Source organism: Hemicordylus capensis, chromosome 1 (genome assembly GCF_027244095.1).
Source record: "Hemicordylus capensis ecotype Gifberg chromosome 1, rHemCap1.1.pri, whole genome shotgun sequence".
In the NCBI taxonomy this organism is placed as follows: Eukaryota; Metazoa; Chordata; class Lepidosauria; order Squamata; family Cordylidae; genus Hemicordylus; species Hemicordylus capensis.
In genome coordinates, this window is record NC_069657.1 from 222,866,055 (window position 1) to 222,893,393 (window position 27,339).

Sequence of the window (27,339 nt, forward strand, 5' to 3'; positions counted from 1 at the left end):
GTTGTCATGACTTTGGCAAGAAATGAAGGGTATTTTCCAGATCATTTAACTTCAGCACTTGGGTGAGGGTTTTTTGTTGTTGATTTTTTAAAAGAATAACTTAAGTACAAGAAATTTATTTTCTCCTCTTATAGGGAAGACTATAGATGATCTCCAGAAATAAAACAAATAAGAATGAAGGAACACTTGCAGTTACAAAACGGAATGTTTTTATCATCTACACCGTCTAATAAGCAAACTTCAAAAAAGAATTAAGAGCCTTTGCAGACTAATTTTATGATCTGGCTAAGACAGACAGACAAGACAGACAGACAAACACACACACACACGTGGTTACACTTCTGCTTGTACCCGCTCAAGCTAGTTAGTATTTTGTTTAAATAACATTGCCATTCAATACAGAAATAAAATTTTAATTTTTTAAAAAAAGTATCATTGGCATCAATGGGAGCTCCCTTTGGCATTTATAGCAGCTCTGGGGAGGATATGTTCACTGGGGCCATGGGATATGGGAAAAGGTTATACATATGCTATGGTCCCATGGTAATCAGGCTCGCCACCTGGCAGCTGCTTCTGTAATATTTTTTTTTAAATGTAGGCAGCAATAACAGAATGAGTGTCTTGATCCGCAGAGCAGTGCCACAGGCACAAGTAGGCACATGTCAGAATCAAACAAGGCTCAAATCAGAACCTCCTGGAAGCTTTTCAGACAGCAGGCTTTACCACGGGTTTACTGCGAGTTCAGGGCATAGCGGATACTCTGATGCAAAAAGAGGTACATAAATCGGGCTAAGTTCCAATACGGAGGGGGAAACCTGAATCGTGCATGAAGTGCTGTCTGAAATATCACATGGACTTCAGGGTAAATCTGGCCGATATGTGAACACACACACATACACCCTCCCAAAGTAAAGTCACGGTAAAGTCGCTGTCTGAAAAAGCTCCTGGTCTGCACACTTGTGGTGAACTCCTTGAAACTGCAGAGTGGAGGGAAAGAAGACGGAGCTAAGCAGAGTCCTCACAGTACAGACAAGTTCCTTGGACAGAAGAAGCAACTCTGAGGCCCAGGCTTTAACAGGCCCTGTGCACTGGGATTGGCCTTTTCGGTCAGCTGACTGGAATTGCAGCCTAGCTGGCACCAGTGAAACCCGGAACTCAGTCTCCCAGTAAAGAGTGGGGGGTGGGGGATAAGAGATAAGGTGCTAGAGCTTAACTGTTGGGAGCCATGGTTCAAGATCCCTCCTAGTGTGGGACAAGATGTAACTACAAGCCTTTATGCTAGGTAGATATCACTCTATACAGCATTCAGCACAACAGCTGAAAGAGCTAATACGTGCTCAAACTGTACTTGCATAGGCTCTACCTGTGGAATCAGGAATCTTGGAAAAGCAGGGTCTACAGTCATGCATATCAAGTCAACTCTGGTAGAATTTGTCTCTAGACTTTCAGGAGTTATACTGAATGTGCATGGAAGAGATCCCTCTCCCCCAATCATATTTAAGAAGTCACTTTCTATATTATGAGCCCCACCACCTATGGCGATCATCTGGGGAGGTCTGTCTGCTGTTGCCACCAGCTTGTCTAGTGGCTACTGAGGGATGGGCCTTCTCTGTGGCCGCCCTGAGGCTTTGCAATGGGCTCCCTGCTGAAATAAGAGCCTCCCCACCTCTGACAGCTTAAAAAAGCAACAACTCGTAAGACACATTTATTTACCCAAGCTGTTCGTTAGACATGTATAACTGTGGAATTGTTTTTAATGGTTTTGTTTTGTTTTAATTGTATGTTATATTTGTTGTAAACCACCCAGAGACATGAGTTTGGGGTGGTATACAAATATACTCAATACTATACAAAATATGCTACATAAATGAAATAAAAATAACGATGTTCAGTTGCGAGGCTTGTAATATCTGCACAATCTGTATAAGGCAGCCTCATGTGATGGAGTGTGGACCACTCCTGAGTCTGCCCAAATGAAATATGAGATTTCTCATCACTCCCATTTGGACTGGAATAGTCAACACCAAACAAGCATTCTCCTGGGTAAATGGAACAGCAAAAGTTCTACCCTCAGGCAAATTATCCAGAGGTCTAGAATAATGCTTATGTGCTCATAGCCCATGGATATAGCTGAATAAAGGCAGGAAGCTCCTTTGGTCTTTTGCTTGGCAATTGTCTGCCACAGGCAAAAGATTACTTGCTAGCCCTTTGCTTTCATTATTGCCTAGCTAGTTTCATCTTCAGCTAAACTATTCATTATTTCATTCTCTCTTAAATTGTATTTTAATTACTTGGCAGCCTTGAAGAATCTAAATGTGCATTCGTACCATGCATCATCTGACACTCTCTCATACGATGATATTATTAGAAATAATTGCAGAGCCCCATAGTTGAGCACAGCACTCTTTTAACACAAAAGGTCACAAGGACTGTAGACTTTGAAGGAACTCTAAGAGCTTTTTGAACCAACCCTCTCCCCAAGGCAAGATTTGCTAACCATAAGCAAAGTGTTCAACTAGTCCTGGGCTACACGTATCCTATAAAAATAATAATACAACTCATCCTAAATCAGATATAATATTATCTACAATAAAAACTATGCTATAGGTGTCTCAGAATGCCCACTTTTTAAAATGACCCTTATCTAGCATTTATGTAACTTTTTCCCCCTATACATTTTTAAAAATTAAAAATAAGCATCTCTTGTTACAACATAGTACAGGGACAAACAAATCTGAAATCAGAAACTTCAGGAACAAAATACAGGACTTAATAGAACATAAGTGCCGGTCAACATTTCTTAGTATCACATGTCCATCTAGGATTGTAGAAAAACACATCGTACGCTGATGTTAAGTCAATAGACAGAAGTTGCAAGGAGTCTGCTTAGTCTTTTGCATTTTCAAGCTGTTGAATATGTTTTTGTTAGAAAAGGAAATTGTTTTTCAATAAAATAGTCTTTGCAGCCTCATTGACAAGAATTAAGCAGAAAACACAGAATTTCAGCCATAGAGATAGTTCATTTCTATGCATCAGGCTGCTATTAAAAGCACAGGAGTATGGTGAGTAAAAGTTGTGGAATCCCTGGACAACAAGATTGCTGCAGTGCACCAAAACGAGGAACTGTTGTACTGAGATGGTTATATCCTGAGGCTTCCATTTTCCAGGGGAAGGAGATTCCTACTGGTTAAGGACTCCTTTGAGAGCAGAGTTCAATCTTGGGTGCCCAGATGTTGCTGGACTACAATTCCCATCATGGCTTCTAGCCAGTGTGGCTGAGGATGATGGGAGTTATAGCCCAAAATCTGAGTACTCAAGATTGAAAACCCCTGCTCTAGAGGAAGGAAACTTTAGGATTAAACCCAGAGAGTACATCCATGAGTCACACATAAACAGGAGCAGCATTTGGCATGGGGGCCCAGATCCATGTGCCCACTTTCCTGGAGGGCCCCATGATCTTTCCTAAGGAAAACGAGAGCCCCTTTTATATTTCCAGAATGGCTTAGCCTAGAGTTCTGAAATTAGGCACAGATGAAGGTCAAGTTATCAGGACCCGGTGTATTGATTTTGAAGAGGATTGGTCAATCCATTTAATTAAAAAACCACACTACACTTGATCTTAGCCAAAAGGCTGAGAAGTGATGTAGAAACAACTTTTTAAAGAAGTCCTATATGTTTCATGGTAGAAAATCACAAAAATGTCTGGAACTGAATCCCACCCCCCGCCCTTGGGCCATCATTCCACCCCTATGTGGAGGAATCTGCACATTGTCTTCATAAAAAAGGGTAAACATCACTCTCTTTTCAATCTCCCCGCTTTGATATTTCCAGAGTGTCTTGGCCTGGAGTTCTGAAATTGGACACAGATGTCGGACAAGTTAGCAGGGCACTGTGTATTGATCTTGAAGTGGAGTGGTCAATTTGTTGATATTTAATGGAGGGTCTTAATTTAAGGGGGGGGAAACTTCCAAAAAAAGTCCTATAAGTGGCTTGTTTCATGGTGGAGAATTACCGTAACGTCTAGAACTGAAGCCCCCCCCCACCCCCCAAACATCATTCCACCCCCATGTCAACAAAGATGAAGACAATGAGTGTTTATGTACCACTCTTCAACAAATAAATAAATATAATGGATCGAGCCCAATGGGCAGATCCCATGTGGATGAATCTGCCCATTGCCTTCATTTTAAAAGGGTAAGCATCACCTCCTCTCACCCCCTTTTATATTTTCAGAATGGCTTGGCCTAGAGTTCTGAAATTGGGCACAGATGTAGGGCAGGCTAGTAGGACACTGTGTATATTGATCCTGATGTGGATTGGTCAATCTGTTGATTTTTAATGGGTTTTTTATTTTTAAAAAAACCATCAAAAAGTCCTATAAGTGGCTTGTTTTATGGTATAGAATTTCAAAAGCCCCCACCCCAGAACCATAATTCCAACCCCATGTGGAGGAATCTGCCCATTGCCTTCATAAAAAAGGGCAAATGTCACCCCCTTTTCACCCCCTTTTATATTTCCAGAATGGCTGGGCTCAGAGTTCCAAAACTGGACATACATGCAGCCCAAGATGACAGGACTCTGTGTATTTTTATTTCAAGGAAATTGGTCAATCATATTATTTTAAATGAATTTTTTCCTTACTTAGGTAAAGCTGCCAGAATTATCTCTATCCATAGAGTACTTCACACCTAGTGAAAGTGGAACTACATGTTACATTCCTTTAACAAATGCACTATGCTCAAGTTGGTTTGTGATCCAAAAGTTCAGCATGAGAAGAACTGTGAAACAAGGGACATGTGTTTATTTTATTTATTTATTTTATTTTTACATTTATATCCCGCTCTTCCTCCAAGGAGCCCTGAGCGGTGTACTACATATTTGAGTTTCTCCTCACAAGAACCCTGTGAAGTAGGTTAGGCTGAGAGAGAAGTGACTGGCCCAGAGTCGCCCAGCTAGTATCATGGCTGAATGGGGATTTGAACTTGGGTCTCCCCAGTCCTAGTCCAGCACTCTAACCACTACACCATGCTGGCTTCTGTTGTGTTGTGGTTTTAATTTGTTTTCCTTATGAATGCACTATATGTCCAAGTTGGTTTTGTGTTTGAAGGGACACATGTTGCATCCCAGTTAGTTTGTGAATTGTCAAGAAGCTGTGTGATTCCATTGAGGAATGTGTAGTCTTTTTTTTAGTTGGGAGGCATGGTTTTGGCAAATGGCCCAGATGGCCCAGATCTACTGTCTCTTTATTTAGAATGACACTGATCCTGAATCTTCCATGGCTGCCTTGGACTAAGCCAGTTCTCCAGCCTGTGCTGCTCTGTTTAAATATTTACCGAATATACGCATATGTGCATATATATATCGTTTTGTGCTCCACTTCTCAGCCTCACAAATATCAATAATTTTGTTTGAAAATTCTGTAGCATGTAAGGAAACAGACCAACCTTAGCAGTATGTGTGCAAACATGGCAGCAGCCACTAGATGCTATAGGCTCTTCCACTACATGAGTTGTTGTTCACTAGTTCCTGTAAGAATCTAAATCCCATTGTTTATGGCTTTAGCATGCAAGACGTACACATTTTGTTAAATAAAATTCAAATAACATTGGATTGCTTCATGGTGGAAAAAAATATTTTCATCTGTTTACATGTTTATGCTGCCTTCTTCAAGGAACTCAAGGCAACAGTGACCCACCCCCTTTTATACTCACAGCAATCCTGGGAGGTAAGCTAGGGTGAGTGGGGATTTAAACCCAGCTGTTCCTGGTCTAAGCCCAACTCTCTAACCATGCCACCATAACGGTAAAGGTAAAGTGTGCTGTCAAGTCAATTTCGACTCCTGGTGCCCACACAGCCCTGTGAGCCTATAAATGTCAGATATATACAAATGGGGAGACCAAATGGGGACTGAAGGAGTTAACAGCTGTAGTTCCTGATGGTGCGGCACCTGCCATAATTTCATTAATAAGGGTTTGGAGGGTTTCTAAGCTCCCCCTTGACAATCGTTGTCACCAAGATTGACGTGTGCACAGAATTGTCTGGCTCTGACTGGTGATAACTTCAGTTTTAACAAAGAACCTCCAAGAGGCTTAAAAATGCAAAGGCAAACCAGAGAGAAGGCTGTTATGTTTTTGACAGACAGGAAGCACAGATAAGGCAGTATTTCCCCCAAAGCACAGAGCTTTTCATAGGCTAGTATCTATCTTCCTTTTCTCAGCATGGAATCAAATTATGGGAGGAGCTGCTGTGCTGAACTGATTTGTGAGTTTCATGCCAATCTAATCCCATTCCTCTCTCACATGCAGGTATGTAGAAGCAGCTAACCTAACCTATTCCTGCCTGACTGTTCTCCAGTCATTCCAGTTCAGAAGCTGGCATAAAAAAAACCTGCCTGCCACTGCTATCCAAACAGCAATGTCTAGCCACAGTCACATATTTCCCTATTGTCTCCTCCACTACTAGCAGTATTCAACACCTGAATAGTTCTCACAGGCCCTTTTCAGGAATTATGAGTTGGACACTCATACAATGAGTGTACAGTGTAGACAAGTTCAGATCTGTACATAAGTACAGTTAGTCACATGTTATATTGAACAAAGGTACAGTGGGACATATCCTTCCTATCTGGACCATGTATATAAGGGCCTATACCCAGGTTCACTTTTTAAACGAACACACATAAAGGCTATGCACACGATATCTCTCCTGGGATGGGGGCGGTGGTGGGAAAGGGGAGGCAGGGATGATCCTAACTCCCCACCACCGATGATCAAAGTCCATTGGTGGGACATGCAGATTGTGCGCCCACATGGTCCACACTGCTCCAAGCAGCACAAATCTTTGGAGGCTGGGACAATGCATCACAGCCTTTGGATATCTCACAGTGCACTGTGCCACATGTGTGGTGCATTGGGGGAATCCATATATGCTCCGGCTGTATGCCTGCATCCCAAGCATACACATGACCCCAGCACTGGGGTTAAGGGCATACTCGTACCCTTAACCCTGGCTAAAGACCAGGGTTAAAAGTAGGGTTCGGCGGGGCATAAGTGCTGGAATCAGGAACTATCCGGGTGCTGCACATGGGCAGCCTAACCCATGCTGGGTTGCCCTAGCCTGGGTTGGGCTGCTCGTGCAAAGAGCCTAATTCAGTTGTTCACACAAAAACATGTACGAGTGAACAGTGAACGAGTGAACACTCATACAATATATGTCTAAATAGGGTCACTATGTTAAGCTTCAGGCACAAAGCCAATAAGGAGCTACAAAATTACAAGTTTGCTCGACTAGCTTGCTCCCCTCATTAAGTCTTCTCAGTAAGATGATATCTGGCTTTTCATCTATCACCTTGAGAACATTTCTAATCATTCCAATATAGAAAACATTGCATAATTTAACATTATCGACCTTTGTAAACATATGACATGGCATGACCTTTTCCCCAGCCTAGTCACATTAGTGACCAACAGCATAGGGATGGAAACAATCTATGTGTGATGTACAGGTGTCAGGCATGCTGAAGGTGCAAGGAAATTCTGGGGCCATTCATACAACCGGGGGGTGGGGGGGTGGGAGGGAAGGCTGTTCCAAGTCACCTTCCCCTCAGATGGTCACGGAAATACTGCTGGGAGCGCGGACCACACTCTGAGCTCTGGTCTTGTGGTAGCAAGCATGACTTGTCCCCTCAGCTAGGCAGGGTCCACCCTGGTTGCATATGAAAGGGAGACTAGAAGTGTGAGTACTGTAAGATATTCCCCTCAGGGGATGAAGCCGCCCTGGGAAGAGCAGAAGGTTCCAAGTTCCCTCCCTGGCTTCTCCAAGATAGGGCTGAGAGAGAATCCTGCCTGCAACCTTGGAGCAGCTGCTGCCAGTCTGTGAAGACAATATTGAGCTAGATAGACCAATGATCTGACTCAGTATGTGGCAGCTTCCTATGTTCCTATGTTCCCAGATGATCTGTGTCATGTCCCAGCCTCTGGATATTTCACAATGCAACATGCCATGAGCATGGTGCAATAATTAAAATATTTTAGTTTAGATGAGGCCCAGTGATGGCTCCTGTGTAGGGGCAAAGTGGACACAGCCCCCACAAAGATCTCTGCCTGCAGCTGCTGCCATGTTACTCACCTAACTATACGCTGCAGGCATCATTTTGAAGAATTCAGTAACACATGCATCCTCTCTATCTCTCAAGACTCTACTGCTCCAGGACCTGCAGTTTGTAAGGCTAGGGTGGATTACAGGCTCTCTGCCCTTGATGGACAACATTAATTCCCTCCCTAGTTTTAATATGAAAAAGCCTAGCCAATAATCAGCTTTTTATTTGTTGTCACAAAGTGGGCAAGTCCTCCAGGAGACACTTCCAGGTCCTCCAGGAGCCTCAGCCAATAAGGAACAGGTTGGCTATGACTGATTTACCTGACCATAACCAGGAATACCTGGAGCCAGGCACAGTTTTTGAATGGGGCTGGTTAGAAGCAGGAAGCCCCATTTTTTATTAGAGAGAGCACATTTTGTAAAATGTGGTTGCAGTTTTTGGAAGATGCGGACACTCAGTCTACAAGCAAACAGAGTATGGAAAAGATAGGAGCACAGCCAAGCCCTCAGAAAGCATTCTCCAGCATTTGCTGGGAGCTTTTCTCTTTTACTTTCCTTTTTTCTATTTTAAAATTTCACTAGCAAATCTTAGTACCATTCAGATATCTAGAAAATGGGGTGGGGAAAGAATTGGATATGAGGGGCATAGCTATAATTGAGCAGATGAGTTCAAAGAACCCAGGGCCCCAAGCTCCCAAGGTCCCCCCAGCTCCACCCCTCCCTATTTTCTTCATTATCTCCCTCACTCGGAGTGCCCACTGGGCAGAGGGGTGAACATGGGTCCCTTCTCCCCTAGCTACGCCCCTGGGTGGACTGACACTTCCTCTGGGATAGTTGTTTCCAAATAAAACATGGTATTTTAACTGAAATTATTAACTGGACAATTTCAAATTTATCCTGTCTGAAATGTGTGTCTTTAATACAGAAATACTTGTTTTACTCCCAAGGAACTATTGCAGCCTAAGGACGTATATTGTGTGTGAGAGAGAAAGTAAAGGCTTGCATTGTTTTTTTAAAGTATGCATGTGTATTTGTGAGAAGAAAGGAAACTAGTGTGCTGGGGGGGGGGGCAAATACCTTAGACTATTCTCAAGAGTGTGAAACATGAAAATATAGTGAAACTACAAATAGGTGCTCAAGAATCCCACCACTTCAAATGATCTTCTTAGCCTAGTCCTGCATGGGCGGGGGGGGGAGAGGGCTGAGATTGCAAGGAGGGGGAGAAATGGAGGCAGTGCTGATAAAAGGAATGGAGCTACTGAGGGGAAGCAACAGCATGGGGATGGGGGGGTTGGGGAGAGAGAGAGAGAGAGAGAGAGAGAGAACATTGCTATTTTCCACACTGATACCTACAGTTATCCATTCTAAGGCCATGATTGCTTTACGGGCAGCCAACCGAAAGGCAGATTTAGCATTAAATAGCCAGCTGCTAAGGGCTGGTATGAATGATATTGGTTGATACAACTTTAAAGACTGGGGGGGTGGGACACCGGATGGCGATTTCCCTTCCACTTTTTAAAAACTTGTCTCATGTTTCGACCTGCCGACTCTTAGCCCTGCCTATCATTACCCCAGCCAGCTCCCTTCGCCCCGCCAGCCACAACCAGCAGCCACTGCCAGATTTTGACAGAAGGAGCTTTCTAATTTGATAAGAAGAACTTGTTACTTGTGTGTGTGTGTGCATGTATGCTGTGTTTATTATTTTGATAGTTTTAAAGTGACCTCTCATTTTTTTCTTTATACTTCTGTTCTACAAAACTTTCCTACATACCTGTAACATACTAATGAGAAGGGTTTGAACAGTGTCATTTTTCAGTCCTTGCACTTTGTCAGAACACCTAAATGTCTTTTATAGTGTGAAATATGGGAGTGACTGTATATTGCTGACCTTTTCAATATTCTTGGTTTTCATTGGCTCTCACTTCTAGCAGTCCCAAAAACTTTAGTGCTATTGTTATATAGAGAGGAGGAGTGGAAATGCCAGCCAGTGAAAACACAGAATATTGAAAAGGTCAGCATAGTACAGCACAGATCTCTAATTCACATAGTCATTAGAAGTCCAATATTTCATCTCATGGCAAAGATTATAATGAGAACTGAAAATGGCACCACATTAATTCATCTTTGTGACAAACACACCAATCAGAATGGAAACATACTCACATCAAATATTCCTGCAACAATTTTTAGAATGTAATCTTGTGCTCCTTCCACAGTAATGGGCATACTAACGTGTGAAAGGATGGATTTTTTTCTACACTCCTTAGAAACTCCAAACCTCCTGTACGTTACAAATATTATTCAGTCCTATCAACCATCTTATGTTTAGGTTCCAAACTCTATCTAGCAAACTTTAGAAAACAAAATTATTGAAGCCAACCTGAAAGCCCAATTTGGGTTGAAAAGTGGGATAAAATATAGAAATAAATAATCTTTTCTAATAACATCCCAGATGTCTGTGTTCTTGTAAGCATGTAAATCTTCTGAACTGCTTCACTGGCATGGGCATTAAAAAATACTATAAGAAAGCTGAGAGGAACAGGGAGGCGATAATTTTTCTTAGGGAATCTGTGACTTTCACTTGAGAGAAAACACCCAACATGTCATATTCCCTTAGAATCACCTAAAGGCAATTGTAATATCATTACCGAATAAATACATCTGTTCTCTCTGTCCTTGTATTTTATTTGCATGTCCATCTGCTAAACTAAACTGTGTAGCAGAATAAAGCCTCGTCCACACACAAAGAGACAGAACCCTGAGATGTTATAGAGTGGACTGTCCCACCTCATCTTGCAGGTGATGTCTATCATTTCTGAACGATTCCCCATAAGCAGTTCTGTGACTTTAAAAAGCCTCTAACACATAAGGTAAAATGATTGTAGCTTAGTCCACTTCCAACTGTCCCACTTTTCTACTTGTAGGGAATCTTTTTTCTAGGGGAGCATTCAAAATGACAACCACACGCAGCATGAAATGGTACCATTCATTCCACCACTTCATTCCTATCTCATTCTGCTACATGTGGAAAACATGCCTTTAAAATATCTGTGACTGAATTCTCTCTCTCTCTCTCTCTCTCTCTCTGTGTTCTGTAACGGGGGGAGGGTTTTAGATAGGAAAATGGTGGGTATTTATTTATATCCTTATTCTATAGCAACTTCCCCCATACACACAAGGAAATCTTATGTAGATTAAACTAAATGTTTATTTAGCAACAACTCCATTTTCTCCTTCTCCTTTCCCTCTCTTTTCCTTTCTGACTCCTCTTTCACACTCTCTACAGGATCCCTCCAGGACAAAGGTCCAGTCAAACAAACTGTAAAATATTACTGGATAGAATACAACAATCCTATATAAAGCTGGAAGAAGGTAATATTTTATTATCCTGAAAGCTGAAAAACAATATCATTAATTGTCGAATTAATGTTTGTTTTTAAAAAAATCATCCTGTCTGAAAAAGTATTGATGAAAAAATAGCTACAAGTTATATTTCAATCCCTGTCAGGCCAATTAAAAAAGCTTAGGACAACTATCAGAAAAAGGTAGCGAAACAAATTCATGCCAGGCACACAGGTAATTATTTGAAGTAGGTCTGGTCCTGCCACAGAGGACATAACTTGCCACAGATTTAAAAGGGAACACTCGGGGTGTAGCTGCACCACAGGTTCAACAGATGAATAGTAATTCCTTCTAGGGATGTGCACAAACCTGTTCAGAGGCTGTTTTACAGGCCTCCGAACAGGTTCGAACACTGGGGGGGGGGCCAAGTTTGATGCCAGGGGGTGCCACTTTAAGGGGGGAGGGTGCACTTACCCCTCCCACCGCTTTCCCCCCATTGGCACTCATTGCCGGTAAAAACCTTTGGGGCAGCAGCATACCTCTCTGCCGCCCCTTCCCCCTCCTCGGCCGGAAGTGGCAACAAGTACTGGGTGCGCATGCACACGCCTGTCTGACGTGCACATGCGCACATGCAACAGGTACACGTGCACCTGGTACTTGTGGCCAAGGAGGGGGAAGGGGAGGCAGGGAGGTATGCTGCCACCCCGAAGGTTTTTACAGGCAATGAGCGCCGGTGAGGGAAAAGCGGCGGGAGGCGTGTGCACCTTCCCCTGCCCTTAAAGTGGCACACACGCCGGAATGGAACCGCCCCACCGTGGTTCCGTGCACATCCCTAATTCCTTCTCTCTAAAAACTCTTGGGAAGTGTAGTTCTGAAGGTGAGGGTAGGAACCTCTAAAAAATTCTCAGCAGGCTCTCCAAATCAGAATTTCTAGGTCCCGTTCAGGGGAATCTATGACAGTTAAAATGGTATGAAGACAAGATGTTTGCTGAACAGTTGTGATAGATGGTACGTCACAAATGTTTTTCATTTTTGTCACCGTTGCTATATGCCTGTCAAAGAGCAGTAGCCCGGTTGGTTAGCTTCGGCATGAACCATGCACTGCTTGTGCTGTAATAATCTTCTTTCACATTTCAGCTGTGATCCATTTCTCTTTAATGACAGGAGAGGATACCACTCTATCAATGACCCATCAGAGTCTGCAGTTCCGAGATCAAGAGGCCAGGAAAACAGCAACCATCAAGGGTGGCTGCATCCCTGAGTGTGCTCTGGAATCTAGTGACAAAGATTCAACCCAAAGTTAGCCCTCAGGTCAAACAAGCAGGTTTTGCGGTCCACATTTGGCATGTGAGTTTTACCTTGCATAAAGCAGTTATTTTGTAATGGAAAATTACAAGTTATTGTAATTGCAGTTATTTTGAAATGGAAATATCAGGCTTTTTGATCCAATTTCTCTGCTTCATATTCTCTGCCTGATGAGCGTAATTATTATTATTCCTAACCACTATAATACAAACACAATAATAATGTCCTTGTACTGTAGGGAGAACTCCTGTCATGGCAAGGATCTTACTACAAGTGATGTAACATTATTATATTGGGATACTGTGCAAAATCAGCACAATGTTGTGTTCAACCTAGATCAACAACAATAAATCCCAGACTGATTTTAAAAAGAATTTTTTTTCTGAACATGAACAAAACAAGCTATGCTGATTGGCTGTGTGTGCATACACTGTTGAATAGCATCATTCCAAGGCTGTACTGCAAAACTCAGCAATTAAACAAGAAGTATAGCAAATGCTAGAAACGTGATAAACATTAGCACTTTCCAGTAAGTGATAAGATTTGAATGGGCCCAGATGGGAAATACTGACATTTACCAGTAAATGCCACAGCCAACTGTTTTGAGGAAGCATTATCTTCATCTCCATTATGTACAGGTAATGGACATTTGACACTTACATTTGCATCATTGTAAATATTCATGACACAAAGATTTCTAACATTTTCTGCTGGACCTTATACAATCTTTTCACTTGGTGGTAAATGTCAATATTCACCATCTTTCTGGCACTTAAGGTAAAATATGCATACTAACTTTCTAACTACAGTTGAACCTGAACATTTGTAATAAGATAGATGTTGTAGTGCTGAAGTAACATTCGTTCCATGCCAATATATTTTCTTCATGGGATCTTGCATTGCACTAATATTAGATACAAGCCTTTATAAGCCTTTATATTTCAGGACAGAGCCTTTACCATCTATTTATTAAATAGTTGAATAAACACCTATATCAGGCAGCAGTGATATAGGAAAATGCTGAAAGGCATCATCTCACACTGTGTGGGAGGAGGCAATGGTAAACCCCTCCTGTATTCTATCAAAGAGAACTACAGGGCTCTGTGGTCACCAGGAGTTGAAACCGACTCGACAGCACACTTTACCTTTGAAAGCCAGTGTGGTATAGTGGTTAGGGTGTTGGACTAGGATTAGGGAGACCTGAGTTCAAATCCCCACTCAGCTAAGAAACTCACTGGGTGACTCTGGGCCAGTCACTTTACTCTCAGCCTAACCTACCTCACAGGGTTGTTGTGAGGATAAACATAACCATGTACACTGTTCTGGGCTCCTTGGAGGAAGAGCGGGCTATAAATGTAACAAATAAATAAATAATTAAACAGCTAATAACAATTTTAGTTATTAATTCAGAGTGAGTCATTTGGTAGACTATGAGGCTATTCACACAATTGTAGAAAACTGAGCTAGCCTCCGTTAGCCCAATTTCCTACAATTGTGAGAACCACCAGGCTCGGCTGCAAGCCCGGTGGTTCTTGAGCAGGTAACCTACTCAAGTAGCCTGCCTCTAAAACCGGGTTTGCGGAGCGAGCACTCCACAAACCTGGGTTTTTAAAAATCATTAGTAGCCATAGCACAGCTCCACACCGCAGCTACTCACAAGGAGGCCACCAGAAGGGAGGCAAAAAGCCGCCTCCCGGCTCCAGGGGTCTCACCAGTATGCCCTACGTGCTTGCGCAGGGCATGCTGGAGCTTCTGGGGGGCCAATCGGCCCCTGCTCCCCCCAGCCCCCGCCAGCTCCGTCACGGAGCCAGCAATCATGTGGGCGGCCAATTCAGCCGCCCAGGGCTCCCACCCTGCTTGTGTGCAGGAAGAGCAGGCTTAGTTTGATTCTCACTGATTGTGAGACCCGGCTCATTGCCTAAATAATTACTCCACACAAAAACAGAAGAATCCGTTTCCAGGCCTATGAGGAATGAGAGTTTGGAGATGTGTGCTGTGCAACGACTGGCCACTTTTAACAATGTTTAACACGCAGGACAATCCTATGCATGTTTGCTCAGGAATATTACCCCCAGGTCAGCATACATAGGAATGCAACCTTAGAGCTGCTTAATTCATTTTTAGGCTCATTTGACTTAGTTGCAAAACATTTAGTAGTTTTACGAAACAGTGGTTTTTAAAGTCGGTGGAATTTTAAATTACCTAATTTGCAGCAGGTTGCCTTTTCATAACACCTACTTCCTACTGGGATGTCACACTAATTGGTTCTTAATTGAGACATGTGCTTCTAATTTTCAATATCCAATGGACTATGAATCTGGAAAAAGACAGGCTTTAGGTTGTGATTCATTCATTTCAATACAACTGACAAATATGTTTAGAACTAATGCCTATGAAATATTCTGTAGGTAGTTTCCAACAGATCTTTTGGACATTAATGATCATTTAACAAGGTTCATCCACCTTTTTGTTCAAACCGAGTGACTAGGCATGGTGGAAGGGTTGATTTTGTCCACTTTGCTAAAGGACATTGCAAGGGTAGAGTGTGGAAATGGGCTGATAATTTGACTGTAGGTGGTCCCCTTTGCAATACTCACAGCTGCATGGAAGTCACTGCCTTGTAGCACTGTCCCATCATGCTTTGCAGCATATGTGTAAATATCACAGCCAGATGGGCAGATTGTGTCCATCTTTCCCATCCAATCACCACCCACCAGGATATAGTAGGGATCTGAACCCACATCTCTCTGACTCAAATCCAGTACTCCAGCTGGTGCAATGCACTGACAATGATGATAAATATGTATATACTGCTTTTCAACGTAAGTTCCCGAAGCAGTTTACATAGAAAAATAAAAATAAATAAAGATGGACCCCTGTCCCCAAAGGGCTCACAATCTAAAAAGAAATATAAGATAGATGCCAGCAACAGCCACTGGAGGGATGCTGTGCTGGAGCTGGATAGGGCCAGTTGCTCTCCCCCTGCTCAATAAAGAGAATCGCCACTTTTAAAAGGTGCCTCTTTGCTCAGCAGGGGGAAAGCACTGGGACTCAAAAGCTATAAACCTTTGGCTTTCCCACAGAACCATCCACAGAGGCAGACCATTTATCGCACTGCAGGACAGGCTCTTTAGGATCAATTTTATACAGTTGCTCTTCTGCCATCTTTCCACAGTTTATGGATCTCCTCTTTAAAAGGCTTGTATGTACCACAGGATGAGAATTACTATTAAGCTACGCTTGCTGCCAAACAGGGTCCCTGCTGGTGTGTAATTATCTGGAAATGACTTAGTATTTAACTATCCAAAGGGTGCAGTGTACTTTCCCCATAAAATAGAGCAATGTATGGACAGGAGGCCTATCCTATTCTCTGTGCCCACTGAGCTCCATTTAAATTCCCCACAGCTCAGGACATAATCAAAGAGGCACAGTGACCAATGCTCCCAGCTGTGGGAAGTGTTAATATACTGGCTTCCCAAGCTGTTGATCTGAATGACTAAGTACACAGCAGTGTGAGGTAGGTAAATTAGGGGTTTTATAGCACAGCAGTAGCTAGACTGTATCTTGTGCCAAACATTGGAAGAGTTCCTCTGAATGTGGCTGTCGATTTTAATGGTTTTTAGCAGAATGTGGAGCGTGGGAGATGTTTGCCTCTGTGGGCACACTGACACACACCTCCATGTAAGCCTCCATATCACCTTGGTGTTCACAGCCTTCTATGATTCTCGGATAGGCCTTCAGCCACTAGATGAAATGACGAGGGAATTGTGGGTAGGGATGTGCACGAAATGTTTCAGTGCCTCATTAGAGAGGGGCCGAAACAATTTGGGTTGCCACAGTCTAAATGTTTCAGCGGGGGACGAGCAGTAGCTTTAAGGAGCAGTATACAGGTCGTTATCTGCTCCACTACCCCACCGCCATTCCAGTCGCAGCACTATGCTGCTCAAAAGGTCGTGCACAGCTGTTTCCCTGATCCCATCAGCCTGAGCATGGCATCGGCACACACTTGGCGCCCGCATGTGCATGGACACCATGTGTGTGCCAATGGCCCACACAGGCTGCTGGGAACAGGGAAGCAGCCACATGCGGCCTTTTGAGGAGGAGCAGGTAAGGACCTGCGTCCCTGCTCCTTAAAGCTACTGCTCCCTCCCCTCTCCCTGCCTGCCCAAAACCTTTCGTGCACATCCCTAATTGCAGGAAGTCGTTGTAGGTACAAAGAGCCCAGGAAGATGCTCTGGTGATATATTTCGTGTGGCTCTGCAGCAGATGCACACATAAGGAAGGAGTGTGGCACAGGGAAGGACCACAGAAAGATGAAGTGGAGCACAAGAATATCAGAGCAAAGCCTCACGAGCTTTAACCAAGTGCAGGACAGTGCAGTAGCCATTTGTGTGCCATAAATTACACAGCAAGGACCGGCCTAAAGGTAAAGTGTGCTGTCGAGTCGGTCATGACTCCTGGTGACCTCAGAGCCCTGTGGTTGCCTTTGGTAGAGTACAGGAGGGGTTTACCATTGCCATCTCCCGCGCAGTATGAGATGATGCCTTTCAGCATCTTCCTATATCGCTGCTGCCTGATATAGGTGTTTCCCATAGTCTGGGAAACATAGTCCCATAGTCTGGGAAACATACCAGCGGGGATTCGAACCAGCAACCTCTGGCTTGCTAGTCAAGTCATTTCCTCGCTGTGCAACAGAACATTGGATGCCCCCCACAAAAAGTTCCTTCTTTTTAGAGTATTACGGATGCTTTAAGTGTGTGACTCTCCACTTCCCCAAGCAGTAGGATGTTCCAGGGGCAACCACTATAGGGTCTGTTTCCTTTTGATGAAAGAGCCCTGGAGAGTTATGGCATTTTTGATGTTTCTACAAATAGAACTATGGAGCATGAGGCAGCAGCAGGCAAGCATCAAGACAGTTCTGTAAAGCAGCCTCACTTCACCCCAAAGCAAACTGCATCCACTTAGAGCCTCCCATCCCACCAGACTCTTTCTTCCCTGCCAGGTGCACTTGCTCCACTGCAGCTCAAAAACCTCTCCAGCCCTACCTGAGCAGGTGGGGCACTTCCTACTTAGTCACCATCACCCATCAGTGCTCGTTAAAGGAAACATTTTCTAGTCATCAAAAGCCTCCGAGCAAGCATTTTCAGCTGTCTCTCAAAGGAAGTGTTCATTAGCAAGCAAGCAAGTTCAGCAAAAGAGTCATCTCTGCGCTTGACATGCTGGGTCACATTTCTAGTTGCACACAGTGCCATAAATGTCACCACTGCCTTTAGCTAGCTAGTTTCCAGAACAACCTTCCCACACAAATACTGTGACCGTCCCCAACCGTGAAGCTTAGAGAGAGAGAGAGAGAGAGAGAGAGAGAGAGAGAGAGAGAGAGAAGTCTTGCAAGAGACCAGCAAGCCTCTTGTCTTTGGCTTATTTATCACAAACCAAGGTGTAGGAGCCCTTTTTATTGCAAATCCTGCCTAGCAATTTAGTGTGCTGCCACCGTGCCAGCCTGCTGACACATCATCAAGCTAATTACACTCATTCACGAAGTGCCTGTCCTTCTTGTTAGAACAAGAACGGTGAAAAGCTAGTTAGGGAACAAAGTACTGCAAGGAGATATCACGGCAGTGAGCTGGCACAGGAGAGGGATATTTGTCTGTGTAGAGGCTCTGTAATAAATGAAACATCTGGCGGAGGAGAATGTATTGGCAGCATTCTTCAATCTTTCCAAGGAACTGACAGGGTAGGCTGCAGTCATGTGGCAGCAGTTACAAAGAGGTTCTCTGAACAAACTAATATAGATGATGCCAGCCTGTCATTAATTCCGACCAGACTGTTGATATCTCTTTTTCCCGAAGAAAGAAAATAAGTATTAAGGGCTAGGCTGATGTGCTCTTTGAAAATGAGAATATGAAAAATAGATGACAAAAAGGGAGGAAACTGACAAGCATAGATATTTAGGAGAGGGGCCAGGACTGCAGTCCAGAGGGCAACAGGAGGAGAGCACTCGGTTCGGATGTTGCTGGCCCAACAAGAATGTTACCCCTTTACCCAGTTGCCAGAATTGGAGGGTGCAATGCCAGAAAAAGACAGTCGACCTATTCTTGCTGCTTGTGTGCATATAATTGCTGCCACAGTGCACACCTGTGCTTTTAAAATGTCGCAGACACCTGCTGCCTTTGTAATGCAGTATCCTGAGTTGGCAGCATCCACAAGGAACAGGGACCTTTCAGTAGAGGCACCAATGTTGTGGAACTCTCTCCCCAGCAAGGCCAACCAGACTTTAATGCTGCATGTTTCTGGATGACAGGCTAAAGACTGACTTTTTCAGAAAGCATTTAGTAATTAGTCATTCTCACGACCGATTCCTCTGGGGCTGGGGAGAAGGCAGGAGCCTACCTGCCTTCCCCCACATGAGCGACGTCTCACCGGGGCTCCGCTGTGCCACACACCCACATGATCAATGCAGCTGTGGAGTCTCAAAGTGGGATCACGAGAAGGAAATCCTCTCGCATCCCACAATGCACCTCAGGAACAGTGGCAAGGCTGCTTCCAGCATTGATGTTGCTCCGCTCTGCCTGGCCTTTCCCCCAGAGTCAATGATGAAAACGGCAGCCGACCAGCCACCTGGGAGCTCTGGACCCCAGAGTGATCATACACATGACGGCCTGTCAAGGTAGGACAAGCAGAGGTTACTTGTCTTCCTTGGTTAAGAACTGGGCTCCAAAACTGGGCTACCCAGTAGGAGCAGGTCCTGTGTTTCCACACAAGCCTCTGTATCCCGGTTGTCTTGCTCCTACCCAGCTTTGGCCAGTCATGAGAATGACCTTAATATCATCCTGGTGCCAAGAGATATGACCAGACATTTTAATTATTATTTTATTTATTTATTTGACTTCTATACCACCCTTCCAAAAAATGGCTCAGGGCAGTTTACACAGAGAAATAATAAACAAATAAGATGGATCCCTGTCCCCAAAGGGCTCACAATCTAAAAAGAAACATAAGACAGACACCAGCAACAGTCACTGGAGGTACTGTGCTGGGGGTGGATAGGGCCAGTTACTCTCCCGCTGCTAAATAAAGAGAATCATCATGTTAAAAGGTGCCCCTTTGTCAAGTTAGCAGTTCCCCTGGGCTTTGCTATTCTACTGCTCATCTGCTGGCTTTGCATATTTTTTTTATTTTTTATTTTAAGTTTTTATTATGTGCTTTAATATGTGGTGAATCTGAGTGAATATCTCTCTGTGTGTGTGTGATTTTATCTTGAGAGTCACATTTCAGCTCACAAGATAAACTAGTTATCTATCTTGGTTAAATGTTGGTGTACGGGAGCAGTTTCATCAGGATAGCTCCGGATTTCTGCATTCTCACAATCAGTTCCATGGGGCTTGCTGATCCCAATTAACTTATTAACCAGAATCCTTGTGATTGTGAAAATGCAGACAAAAGAAAGCACAATATAAATTATTAAAATAAAATAAACCTTATAAAAACAACACGTCTAGTAACTTCCTGGCATCTTGGTTAGATGAACCTGGAGCTGGTCTGTCTCAGGAAGAGAATTATCTGTAGGGTCACTGCAACCCAGCTAACCTGGGAGCGGTAACACTGAAGTACAGAGCAGAAATGCCTAAAATACATTTTAAAAAATAAATAAGCCCTCAAGCAGACTGAAAGGAAGGCACAAGACACTATAGCACACCAAATCATTGTCTGGACAAGTGAGAAAGGGCCTGTACTCATGCTTAGGAACATTTGCCAGTATCGGTGTTTTTACTTTCCCCTTGAGAGAATGTAGCTCTGCACAAGCTCAGTGGCATACAACCCTAGGTTGTACTGTATTTGTAAACCAGAAGGTAGCAACCCTAACAATATATCACTCACGTTTCTGAGTTTGTGGGTGTATAGACTTATAGATATCATGAGGTGCTGCGTGAGTGAGGATTACCTACATAGAACAGATTGTGCACATAGAACAGATTCACTAGATGCAGTTTGATTTTTCTCACGTAAATTCCTAGGCAGACTGCTGAAGAGTGCAAAATAGCTATTTGGACCATGAAAGCCTGTATGGATCCAGTGTATAGAACCAACTCTCTTGAATCACAGCCAGATTGTCAAGATTGTCAGTTGTTGAGCATAAATATGTTTAGGTCTCTTTCAATTATCCTGGATTGTTCTGAAACATTTCTGTATCAATTGAATGCATAACATGCTTATGTTTCTTATGACGATTCCTGATGTATTGATAAAGAAACTAAAGTTGAAAGACAGCGGCTTTCCCAGGTCTGCAGAAGGATTTTGGACTGCGGAAGCTTCTTGGAATGGTATACATGTGGTTTCAGCTTCCTAATTAGGCTAGTAAGTGAGGTTGGGTTGGGGCTGGCGAGGGCTGGGAGGGTGGCAGGAACCTACCTGCCTTTCCCCACATGATCCGGAGCCTGAACAAGGCTCTGCCAGTTGCACACCAGATGAGGGGCTCACAGGGGTGCACCTAGGTGATTTGGGCACCCAGACCTCCCAGCAATGAGGGGGGCCCCCACGCAAGGCCCCCCTCAAACCTACTTTTGTGGGGCCTCACCAAAGCTCCGGGTTTTTCCCCATTTATCGCAGCCACTGGGTGGCTGAGAGGTGGCTGCTGGGGGTGAGCGGAGCAGTCCTTCTCCGCTCTCCCCCCTCCAGCGGCAGCTGGAGCAATGCTGGGCCTATCCGCTTGGGCCAGCATCTTCTGTCAACTGCAAGGCCGTCGCCAGGGGAGGGGGGATAGGGGAGAGCAGAGGACTGCTCCTCTCACCCCCCAGCAGACATTCCTCAGCCGCATGGAGGCTGTAATTTTTTTAAAAAAATGGCGGTTTGGCGGGGCAGGTGCGGGGTGGCTGCCAGAGGGCCCCTGGCCATTTGGAGGTCCCCCCAGACCTTGGAGGCCACAGACCAGAGGCCCAAGGTCCAGGGGCTAGAGCGCCTCTGGCAGCATGACAGCAAGCCCTGTTGCAAGCAGAAGGCAGGAGGAAGTATGCTGGTCCACCAGATACCCCACAATGCACCACACAAGCATTGCAGTGCCAGGATACTCTTTCCCCTAGCCTCTATGGTGCAGATTGCTGCTGGCAGCCCAAGCAAGGACACCTCCAAGCAGCAAGGTAGGAGGTGTGTGCTTCTCCTCCCATCTCACTTTTAGCCCAGGTTCCAAAACAGGGTTACCCAGGGGACGAGTGGAGGGATCAGAAGCGATCCCGGTGCTTCTCGTGACCAGCCCTACCTGGGCTAGCTCTGTCCTATGACCTCAGTATGTTCAGCAAAAATGTAGCAGTTATTTAGTGCTTTTTCATGTGAAAGCACTCTAGACGTATATCTGTTGCATACCTGCACACTAAAGTTGAATGCTTGAGAGGGAATGTGATTCTGAAATATGAACAGCACAAATAGGTTCAAATTTTGGTGTGTGTGTGTGTGTGTGTGTGTGTGTGTGTTTAAATGCATCAGACACACAAAGTAGTTTATAAAAAGCATACACAGAACAAAATTTAAAACTTAGGCAGGGAAAAAAAAACAATAATGCAAAACATGTCAAAAACAGAGCAATGAAGCCAACAACATCAATTTTAGGACTAACAACAATAACAATCTTCAATAACAATAAAGGGGCTTTTCTCACGATCAGCAAAAATCGGGCTAGGAGAGCCTAGCCCGATTTTTGCTGATCATGTAAACCACCGGGCTTGCAGGCAAGCTCAGTGGCTTACAAGCGGCTAGCCCGCTTTTGATGCCCTCCCCAAAGCCCGGGTTTGCAGACTGAGCACTCCGCAAACCCGAGCTTCCAGATCGTGAGTAACCACGGCGTGGCTCCGCTACTCATGAGGAGACCCCGGGAGGGGAGGCGAAAAGCCGCCTCCTGGCTCCGGGGGTCTCGCCAGGATGCCCTGCATGCTTGTGCAGGGCATGCTGGAGCTTCCGGGGGCCGTGCGGGCCCAGATCCCCTCATCCCCCGCCGGCTCGGTCACGGAGCCAGAAATCGTGTGGGCAACCAATCCGGCCGCCCAGGGCTCCCTCCCCGCTCGTGTGTGGGGAGACCGGGCTTAGCCCGCTCTCACTGCTCACCCCACCAAACCAGGTCTCACTGATTGTGAGACCCGGCTCAACGTCTTACAAAGGCCTTACTTAATATATAGGAGAGCCTCGTTATCCACAGTTTCATGGATCACAGTTTCAAGTATCTGTGGATGAGTCTTCGAGACCCAGTTTCTATAGCCTATCATCTTGTGGTCAGGGAAAGGTGTGCCATACCCCATGTTGAAGTCACACAGGAAGCTCACTCCCTTTCTCTCTCAGCAATTAGCACACTATGTCGTATTTGAAGCCAATGTGCGACACACAATTAAGAGATTGTCTTCACGTGCATGGGGCTAATTTAGCAAGAATCTAATAATATGAGCTCTTTCTCACAATCACAGAGAAAGGGCTCCAGGCTGAAGGCGAGGAAGCCTTAAAACACTTAACCTCCCCTGTGCAGGATCCGGGTCTTCTTGTTGGGTGAGTGGATTGCTTGCCCAGATGTTCTCCAGCTGCTGCTGGTAGCTGATAGGTTTGGGGCCTGGAGGCCCCCAGAACTCCCATAACGCACTGTGTGAGTGTGCAGTGCATTATGGGGAGCCGACTGGGAGCCCTACAGTCTCCCGTCCCGGCTTCAAGCAGCCGGGGCTGGCAGATGATCAGCAAAACAGGGTTAAGAGAGAGAGAGAGAGAGAGAGAGAGAGAGAGAAAACTCTCTTAACCCCATTTAAGAGGTGGCTGGCTTGGCAGGTTTGCTGCCGAGACATCGCCGGGATCAGGTATGATCCCCGCACTTCTCACACATGGGCAAGACCTGGCTTGGCTTCATTAGCCCTAGTTTTGCCTGCACATGAGAACAGCCTCTATATCTGTATGTATTATTTTGGTTACCCATGCCACTCCCCACCCTATGCCCATGTATTAATTTTGGGACATGAAATGACAGGGAAAGTGAGTTGCTTAAAATTGACAGGGTACCAGGAGCACAATAGTCTGAACAAAGGAATCAAAGAGCTGTTTAATTCATCAACAGGTCAAAATGAATGATGTTAGTTTACATATCTGCAAGGTCCATAGACAAGCATTTTGACACAGCCCGTTTCACAAACAAGGCGATATTTTGTTTATTTTATACATGTAGCCATTTTATGAGGTTAGTATAAAATACTATTGGGGATAATCATTCTACACCTGGAATAAAAGGTGCTAAGCTTGCACCAAGACCGCTGAAATTAGGCTATACCAAATTTTGCTAATATAAAGTGAAAAATTGGGCCCATTTGTCATGGAAAAGCAGACTACCACTTTAATTCTGTGAGCCAGCAAAGAAAAATCCAGAAAGTGAGCATATGTAGGCATCAGTAGCTTTGCTTGCCCTATTTGAAGGCTCCAGCTTGCTCAAAATAAAATATTTATTGCAACCTGCTGCTGCTTAAGGCTACCTTAGCTGTCAGAACTCATACATAAAAATATCCCTTCTCCCCGAGAGTGCCATTCATCATTCAGCCAGTAAATATAACTCACTTCATTGATTATACTGTGATTATATTTTCTCTTTTAAATGCCCGTTAGAATCAGGTTTTAAAAGAGTCATTTGTTTCTCCTATAAATAGTCTTCCAGACTTTAAAATGCTTCATTGTTTGAGTGTGTCACAGCAGCCTGTGGATTCACCATCCAAAAGCAGACCTCTCTATGTCTTAGGCCAGCCTTTGAAAATTCTGATACAGGTTCTGTCTGTAATGCCTTTAAAAACAGTGAATGTTTCCTTTTCAGTGTGTTGGAATGATCAAAAATGATAACAAGCAATCAGCAAAACATGCTGGCTGACATCCTGACTAAATTTACTAGAGGAAATCCTATTGAAATGTAGTAGTACTTTAGATGACTCCCTGTAGTCAACCACGGGGCACAAGCTAGCAAACCTGAGTTGTGATTAAACCCTGCTGGAAGCAATGGAATAGGTTTTAATTCCAAATAATATTAAGTCTCAACTTAATATTTGCCCAGTGATTTGGGCATCTAATCAATGATGAGACTGTAAGGAAGCTATTTACTAGCTGTGGTGAGATGGATCTTATAGGATTAATATGTTAATGTTAAATTATGTCAAAGTTATTTAAACAGGAGAAAGCTTCTGTTTTCACATTGGTTTGGTAGAGTGGAATGGAATGTTCATAGAGGGAATGACAGAGTTTATAACATACAGGGGCATAGTCAAGTTTATAAGGGACAATTGATAAGAAACTGATGACTAGATTATAGTGATCAGCCTCCCCTCCCCCTAAAGAGTTAACAGGAAGTGAGCCCTGTCTTGCTTGACAGGCTGGTGAACTCCAGGGCTCAGCCAATCAGCACACCAGGTGAATGGGAGCTAGAGAGCAGTTGCCAGGAAGAAGGGAGTTATATGTGAGAAGAAGTGAGGCTTGAGGTGCACAGGAGGACATGTGGCCATGGAGGTTGACTGCAGGAGATGAGAATAACTCTGCAGATCCTTGAAAGACAGGAGGGCAGGAAGCTTTAATTCTCATCAGGAGTTTGGTGAGTTCAAGGGAAGGAGCCAGACTTCGGGAAGTTTAGCATAGGGAACGGTTTGTTTAGTCAGACTGGGTGCTAGGGATCAGAGGCGTATCTAGGGAAAATAGCGCCTAGGGCAAGTACTGAAATTGCGCCCCCTGTCCAAACATCTGACACCCATCTTTCAGATAACTTTACCATAATATCAGCTGAAAAATACAAGTCAAGCTCGTTAATCTTTTAATATTTCAAAAACTATTTAGCAGTGGATGTAGCCAGACCAAAAAATGCTGGAAACCTACAAATTTCAGTATGCTGGGGCTCATGAAATACCCAAATACCATGTGGAGGTGTACTTGGAAAACGAAACAGAAGTGCCTGTCTAATTCTTTACTATGCATTGTAGCATCACTATTACCTAAGTTTTAAAAATAAATGGAGAATTTGACTTTTCCCAGATACTCTGAAAATAATTAAAGGATACGCAGAGTAAACAGTGTCACTGCTTGGAATATATTCTAGTATTTCAGAAAGACAGTTAAAATGAGAGAAAGAGAGCAAGAAACTCCCAGTGGGCCTTAATATCAAGGATTTGACACTGATTCAAAGACAAACTCACCATTAATATTATTAAGACATCACATTTAACTCACTTGTCACAAGAAGCAAAGTAAGAGCAAATGAATACAATCCTAACTCATATGCTTCAGCTCAGTATTCACAAGCCCTGATTCTCTTTACACAGTGCCAATCTGAATATGTGTACAGTGACTTATATTATATTAAATTTAAAAAAATTACCTGTAACCCCTTCAGGGGGCTTCCTAAAGGCCATTGGGAGGGGGGTCTGCAAAGATTCCCCCTCCCCCTGCTGGCCTCTAGGGCCTCGCAGGGGCCATTTGAGCATGTGCGGTGGCCATTTTTATATATAATGGCCGCTGTCATGCATGCTCAAATGCCATATAATGGCTGTCATGCATGCTCAAATGGCCTCTCCGAAGCCTGGCATGGACTAGGGCCTCACAGAGGCCATTTGAGCATGTGTGGTGGCCATTTTGTTTTTGGTGGCCATTTTTTTAATTTTCAAAAAATGGCGCCCCCCCAAGTGGCGCCTGGGGCACGTGCCCTGCCTGCCCTACCCCTAGATACGCCCCTGCTAGGGATGTTATATTGCTGTGTGTGTATGCTCTGCATATTCTGGATACTGTTCTATTATAATTTGCCTGCAACATAATTGAAATAAGAAACACTAGCCTACGCTCAATACACCTAGGGCATTGCAAAAGCCTCTGTAAACATTTAAGCATGCATTAAGACAACCTATTTTTGTAACTGTATTCTTAACTGTATCTAAAAGCTTAGAAAGCCTCAGACAGAAGCAGTCTGTGTAATTGAATAAAACTGGTTTTTTAGTTCTGTTCTTTTTTACAAGCCTCTCCAAGTTGGTTTTTAACTCAGGAAAGTGGGGTGGGGCAAAGGGGGATTTCTCTGGTGCAAACATGTCCTCAAACGTTCAGCAGCTATCAGTTTTCTCACCACGTGTAGGCTTGCACATGGAAGATGTTTGTACTTGTCCAAGAGCCCACCGGGATCCCTCCACTCCCAGCTGCTCCAGACCTGCAGAGTCTGACTCCTCTACCTGGCCATTTACCAAGGTAGAACAAACCAGTGGCTCATTCTACCTCAGCAGGCGATCATGTGTACGATTGTCACCAGAGGCATAACTATAGGGGGGGCAGGGGGGGCACGTGCCCCGGGCGCCATCTTTTCTGGTCACGTGGGGGGCGCCGCCATGACCAATTTTTTAAAAAAAAAATTTAAATTTTTTGTTAATACAAATGTTTCCTGCTCAGTGCAGCAGCGCTGCAGCAGTCAAGGGAGCGCATCGGTGCCCCCTTCCCTACGAGCGGTCCCTTCCGCACTGCCTGCGCCCCCCCCCATTGCTTTGCTGGCGCCTGGCAGCCAGTCAGTGGCCTGGCTTGGCGGCGGCGGTGGGCGCTTGTGAGGAAAAACCTAAGTATAATGTAGTATGTTGG

At 44.3% G+C, this 27,339-nt stretch overlaps 1 long non-coding RNA gene and 1 pseudogene across 2 annotated transcripts in view; one reads left to right on the forward strand and one right to left on the reverse strand.

Annotated features, from left to right (window-relative positions):
* Nucleotides 1–27,339, forward strand: part of LOC128339631 (uncharacterized) — a 107,185-nt gene that overhangs the window by 33,720 nt on the left and 46,126 nt on the right. For both annotated transcript variants that reach the window (XR_008313141.1, XR_008313142.1), the window contains exons 2-3: nt 11,384–11,469; nt 12,604–12,786. This is a non-coding gene — a long non-coding RNA (uncharacterized LOC128339631). The remainder of the gene's footprint in view (nt 1–11,383; nt 11,470–12,603; nt 12,787–27,339) is intronic.
* On the reverse strand, nt 3,572–3,643 carry LOC128341431 (uncharacterized; annotated as a pseudogene).